Source organism: Orycteropus afer, unplaced genomic scaffold (assembly GCF_000298275.1).
Source record: "Orycteropus afer afer isolate SDZICR_OR568_19922 unplaced genomic scaffold, OryAfe1.0 scaffold00136, whole genome shotgun sequence".
Taxonomy (NCBI): domain Eukaryota; kingdom Metazoa; phylum Chordata; class Mammalia; order Tubulidentata; family Orycteropodidae; genus Orycteropus; species Orycteropus afer.
In genome coordinates, this window is record NW_006921723.1 from 3,985,065 (window position 1) to 3,991,539 (window position 6,475).

A 6,475-nucleotide genomic window follows, 5' to 3' on the forward strand; every position below is an offset into this window, starting at 1 on the left:
CCCGTCCTATCCAGTCCGGTACACGGTGCGGCCCGGCCCCGCGCTCTCCACTTCTGCTGCCCTCCCCTGTCCTCGGCCCCTACCCCGGGCCCGCGCCATGGCGAGCCTGGGGCCCACCGGCTCGGGCCCCGCTGTCCCCGGCCCGGCCCAGCTGCGGCCACTGCTGCTGCTACTGGTGGTGGCCGCAAGCGTCCTGCCCGGCGCCGGCGGGACATGTCCCGAGCGGGCGCTGGAGCGGCGGGAGGAGGAGGCGAACGTCGTGCTCACGGGCACAGTGGAAGAGATCCTCAACGTGGACCCGGTGCAGCACACGTACTCGTGCAAGGTGGGCCCCCGAACCCTGTGGACCCTAGTCCCCCTCCAAGCCCGGGCATGGGCTTCCCCTTGCCATCGCGGCCCCTTCGCCCCAGACCCGCCCCTGCGATGCCGGCCGCCCCGCTGGGACCTCCGCCCCCAGGTCGTGGGAACGCGCGCCCGGACGCTCCGCAGCCTCCGCTCTCGCTCCCTTGGCGACCGCCGAGCCCCCGGTGGGGCGCCGGTCCCAGAAAACTCGCGAGCACGACAGGGAAAGTTCCCGCGGTGCCGCAGCGGTTCCTCCCCCGCGGTGACCAGGCCCAGGGCAATCAGTCATGTCTGCCTGACCACCCCAAACCTACTCCCTTATCAGAAACAAGTGCACCCCTGTCAGGACTCATGACTGCCGCACCCCCTCCCCAGTAGCCAAAGAAAAGGAATAGGGAGGATGGGAGGTAGGTGAGGGTCCCTGCTGGGGTGGGGGTGGGGACCAGGCCTGTGGTCAATGCTGTCACACCCCCCAGGCCTTTAGCAGGAGAGAGAGGGGGTGGTTAGGGGAGGGGTGCCTGGCCTGGCTGGGGTGTTGCAGTGATTGGGAGTAGGGGTAGGAACAGAGATGAGGGGGGCACTTGCAGCGTCTAGTGTGTATTGGGGGTAGAAGCAAGCCTAGGTTCCCCCAGTCACAGGGACGAGGGTTTGCCTGCTTTTTTCTCAGTTGGCTCTGGGCCCCTGGGTCTCTTATGGTGGGCTTTTCCCCATTATATGGTCCAGTGGAGGGCTCTGGGGCCCTTGTTCCCACTCCAGGCCAGAAACCAGCTCCCTGGACCAGACCAGAAATCAGATCGCTCCTTCTGCATAGAGATGGGGAGAGTAGCTACTGCTGCTTTCAGACGCAGCCCGTGCAGGCTACAGCTGGGATCCCCGCCGGCCCCCTCCCCTCCACGACCTGCGGGGCACACTGCCAAGTCCCTGCAGGATTTTCCCGACTTCCTCCCTGCAGCTCCTGGGTGTGGCTGGGGGGTGGTGGTGGAGGCGACGAAAGCCACTCAGCCCCTCCTCAGCCTGGGCTACCCGAAGGCCTTTCAGAAAGCACTGCGTGTCTGTCTCCAGGGGCTGCGGGTGGGATTGGACAAGGCCCAACCTGGGTGAACAGATTGTGGAGGGAGCCTTGCAGCTACTGGAGTACCATGCAGGTGGGCAGGCCTCCCACTGCCTCTTACCCCCCCATTCCAGAAGCCTCTGACTGGGTGCAGGCTGCCCCCCCAGGTCCCCTACTTTTTGGAAGGGCTTTCTTCTCAGGGCTCCTTCCACAGGGAGTGCCTATTCCTGAGGGGCTGCCTGCCCATCCCCAGGCTGGGGCTTTCAGGACCTAGTGGGCGGCTTCTTGTCAGAGCAGGTGCCCTCGGGGCCAGAGGAACGAGAAAGAGGGTGGGGCACCCTTGGAAGCTGCCCGAACTTGACTCTGTGGTTCCCTGGTGCTCTGACTGCACATGCTATTAGAGCCTGGTGGGAGGAGGGGGCATCTACCTCAGAGGGGAGGGTGTTATAGCCCACCCACAGGGCTGGCCCAGAGCCCTATGCTGAGACTGTCCCCTTGAAGCCCCTGCTCCTGGCTTTGCTCACAGTGCACGCTCAGTAGTGGGTGGGCAGATGGGGAGAAGAAGAAGGGGCTTGGAAGGCAGATGTCCCCGACCAGTGGGCCCCCTTTGCAAGTCCAGCCTGAACTCAGTTGGATATTTCTGAGGTCTGGGGTGGCTGGAGTCAGTCAGACCTGGGAGATTGAGAGCTGCCTCCTGAGGGAGGGGGTGTGTTCCCAGGCATTATGTCCTCCTGTGTGAGGACTTCTGGCTTCCTTGCAGTTTTTGATGAGGGGGTGGGGGGCTCTGGTAGCATAGTGCCTAAGGCACTTGACTGCTAACCAGAAGGCTGGCAGTTCAAACCCACCAACCACTCCTCGGAAGGAAGGTTGGGCAATCTACTTCTGTAGTGATACCGCCTCGGAAACCCAAGGAAGGGTCGCTATGAGTCGGGTCCGACTTGACGGCACTAACAACAACAATGGGGGCTGACCCAAGGTCTCCAATGACTGCCCTGGGCTTGGGTCTACTCAGGACATCTGGTCTGAGCAACCAAGGCTGGAAGAGGTAGAAGTAGCTGCCTCTGGCTTCTGTGGGCCCCTGACCCCTAATGGGAAGGGGACGACTGACACCTACTCTCCCCATCCCCAGGTTCGAGTCTGGCGATACTTGAAAGGCAAAGATATTGTTACCCAGGAGAGCCTACTGGATGGTGGCAACAAGGTGGTGATTGGTGGCTTTGGAGACCCCCTTATTTGTGATAACCAGGTGTCCACTGGTGATACCAGGATCTTCTTTGTGAACCCCGCACCCCCATACCTGTGGCCAGCCCACAAGAATGAGCTGATGCTAAACTCCAGCCTCATGCGGATCACCCTTCGGAACCTGGAGGAGGTGGAGCACTGTGTGGAAGGTGCGAGGGGTCATGCAGTGAGGAGGGCAGCAGTGGTAGGTGGCGGCAGATGGGTGACTGGCTGTGGGCAGCGGCTGGCAGCTGGGAGGAGGTGACTGAGAACTAGGGCTCCGTCATGCTCTGGGAACAGAGCGAGAGTCTGCCGTCGGCCGGAGCACACGTCATATGTTGATCTTACTCCCCGCTTCTGGCTGTGTCTGGCCATTCCAGATCAGTGGCCTCAAGCCCTGAAGTTAGCACCCCCACCCTGCCAAACTTCATCTGGGAGCAGAAGGAGTCGCAGCCCTGCAGATGGACAGACCTCCTCTGCATTCCCTGCCCCCAACTCTGCTCACCTCCCTCTTTGAGGGGCCCTTTTCCAGGGGAGAGGGTGGGACCAGGTGAATGAACACCAGCTGTTGTTGTCCCCACAGAAGTGCAAACATCTGTCTAGACTGGGCCCAGATGTCATGCAAACCCTGCTGGTTTGCTGGGGTATGTGGGGATGGTGGGAACTGACCCATGTTTCTTTTGACTGGACTGTTGTTTCTGGGAAGGGGCAGCTTTGTGCGATAGGGGTGGGTTTGGGACTCGAACAGGAATGAAGAACCTTTTCTTGCCCTCTGTCCCTAGGTCTCTCTTTTGAATGGCCCAAGGGTGTCCCCTCCCACACCCAGCCTCTGGGAAGTGGGACTCACGTGACAGACCCCTCTCACCCCAGGACAGTCCCAGTTGGGAGCTGAGATCCTTGGCTGGGAAATGAGCCGGAGGGAGTAGGGGGAGCATAGGAACTGCTCGTCGCCCCCACATCCTGTCTGTTCCCCGTCTGCCTGGGAAAGGATGTACCCAGGCTGAGGGGTGGTCAGAAGGGTCTGTGACTTCCTGTCTTGGGGAAGGAGACCCTCCTTGCCCTCTTGGCCAGGCTGAAGTCCTGTCTTCTGTCTGACTTCCTGCTGTGACTCTGCTTGAGGGGTCTCTGTGGGTGCTGGGTAGGTAGGTACTCAGGTCCTTGGCTTCTGGCCCATGCTCAAAGTGGGGGCTGCACAGGGGAAGGGGCAGCCCTGAAATGGAAGAACCCCCAGCATCTCTCCCAGCCTTGTTCCCCTATGGGGACCACTGAGATACTGTCCCTGTTCTGGGAGCTTGTGAACTTGGAGGGTGCCTGGGGTGATAGAGCAGGGACCAATGCGGGAGAGGAGGAGGCCACAGTGATGGACGGCAGATGGGAGAGGGTTGGGGAAGGGTGATGGGTAGGACTGGCTTCTCTGGTGTTGCTCAGTTTTGGGAGAGGTGGTAAGGGGTGGACAGAGCCCAGGACGAGGTCTTTCCTATTGGGGAGTAGTCAGGGAAGGGGCAGGACACAGAGGTTGGGGCTGTGACAGCTCTCTGTCCTTCCAGATCAAGAGGGCAAATAATTCTCTGTGTGGTTGGGCGGGTCTTGCCTGAGGGTCTGTGACTCAGTAACTGAGGACCCGCCATGGGGTCAGAGGGCACCTGTTGGGAGATCACTCCAGGCAGAACATGGTGTGGCATCTGCCAAGCTGGCAGACCCATGCCAAGCCCGGGCCAAGCAAATGCCCAGGCTGGGCAGAGAATAGCTGGCTAGGAGTGAGACCCTCATCCCAGCCCCAAGTCCACCAGTGGGCTGAGGACACTGGGGAGGGGCAACCCTAAGCTGAATCCAAGACTCTGACAGTGGTCTTTGGAGCAGCCCGGCTTGGAGTGGGGTAGAGGCTACAACCACCCTCAGAAGGAAGCACCCCTGGGAGGCCATGCCCATGTCTGGGCCTCTTTGTGGGGTTCCTTAGGGACAGAGAAAGCAGGATTCGGTGAGTGAACTGAGGAAGGTGAGTGGCTGTGTCTGTTAGGCCTTGATGGGGGGGAACCCCCCCCCCCGCAAGAGGAGGGACCAGAATTGAGCCCAATGAGGGAGCTTGGGCCCCCTGTGAGGCACTGGGGGCCTTGGAAGCCTTGAGCAGGGACTGACTATCCATCTCTGCTTTGGAAGAAGACCACGGTGCCTGGGATGGTCTGGCGGTTGGGTCACATCACAGGGGACTTTATAGCACAGAGTCCCTCAGAGTTAGGGCCAGGCCTGGGGAAATTGGTTTGTGTCCAGCCCACCCAGGCTGGCTGGGGTGGAGGAGGGCCCCCTTCCTATTCTCTGGCAGATAAGATAGCTAAGACCCCACCCTAGTTACTGGGGCTGGGTGTATCTGAGGCCAAGACATTCCCCCAGTGAGGGGGTCAGACAGGACAGGGCTTGGCCAAGCTGACCCCTCCACATCTGACTCTTCTCTGTTCTCCTAGGGGGCCAAGAACTACCTTGTCCCACAGGGTGCAGGGTGAATGAAGTCTTGGTAATCTACCCTTAGCCTCCACCCCCAGTCTGTGGAGGTTACCTTGAGACCACCGAATCCTGCATTCTCTGTTCCCTGAGGACACCTACAAAGAGGCCCAGACATGGGCACGGCCTCTCAGGGGTGCCTCCTTCTGAGGTGGTTGTAGCCCCTTCCCTACTCCAAGCTGGGCTGCTCCCAAGACCACTGTCAGAGTCTTGGAGAAAGCCGCCAGAGACCACACCTTGGGCAAGACCTCAGACCATTGTGCTCAGTGGCCCCTCCCCCCGGGGCTCAGCTGCCTCCCTTCCAACCTGTGCTCAGACCCCTCCCCACCCCTCCCCACCTCTCCTTCCTGGCTGGGGCCTTTGGTCTACTGCACAGAATGGACTTCTGGGAAGGGAGTCTTGCCCAGAACCCTGGGGAGGGTTTTCTGTGGCGGGAGTCACCCTCTGTGCGGCCCTGACTTTCCCCTCCCAACTTTGCCCGGGCTCTGTTCCTGGAGGGTCTGACCCTTGACCCTACTCCAAGAGCCTCCTGCAGAGATTGGCTTCCCTTCCTCAGTTTCTCCCAGGACCTGCTGGGACGTCTGGCCCAGTCCTGGTGAGGCCCCTCCCCCAGCTCCCCAGCCCAGCTCCTCCTCCCTAGTGTGGCCTGGGGAGCTACATTCCTGACATAGCTGAGACAGGTATGTGCCCTTCCCTCTGCTGCCACCTTTGGGCAGGGTGGGGGAGGGCCCCATCCGGAAGGAGACCCCTACTCCCCTACTTTGTCAGAGGCAGCTTGGCCTTTCCCAGTGGGGCTGCCCAGCTCCCCCAGCCAGCAGTCACCCTGTCCTGGTCTGGGTACTGCCCACACTATCCCAGCCTCCTGCCCCCTACCTTATGAAGGCACGTCCTAGGGCTCCCCTGAAGCCCCCAGGAAAGACTCCTCAGCCTGGGCCCACCCTTCCCACAAGGGGCCAGGATTAGAGAAAGGAAGTGTTGTCTGCCCTCTGCTGAGGCCTGGCTGGGGAACAGGGCAGGGGGCCAGGGTCGGAGAAAGTCTGGCCCAGGCCCAGGCCAGCCCTGCCCAGCCCTGAAGCTGGGGGTCCTAGTGGCGAGACTCCAGCCTGGAGGACCCTCCTTTTCTCCCTTCTTGAAGGGGTGTGCTCTCAGCCCCAGAAGCAGCATGAGCTTTAGGGGAGCAGGGCCTTCAAGAGGGCAGCCTGGGCTCAGGCCTGGAGAGGAAGCCAGTCTGGGCCAGGCACCTCTGGGCCTCCAAGCAGGCCACTGGGCTGTGGACAGGTGTGGGTGGCCACAGCCCCAGATAGATATCAGGGAGGTTCTGGGCTGGGGGGACCTGGCAGTCGGACACTTTTTTCTGCCCCCCAT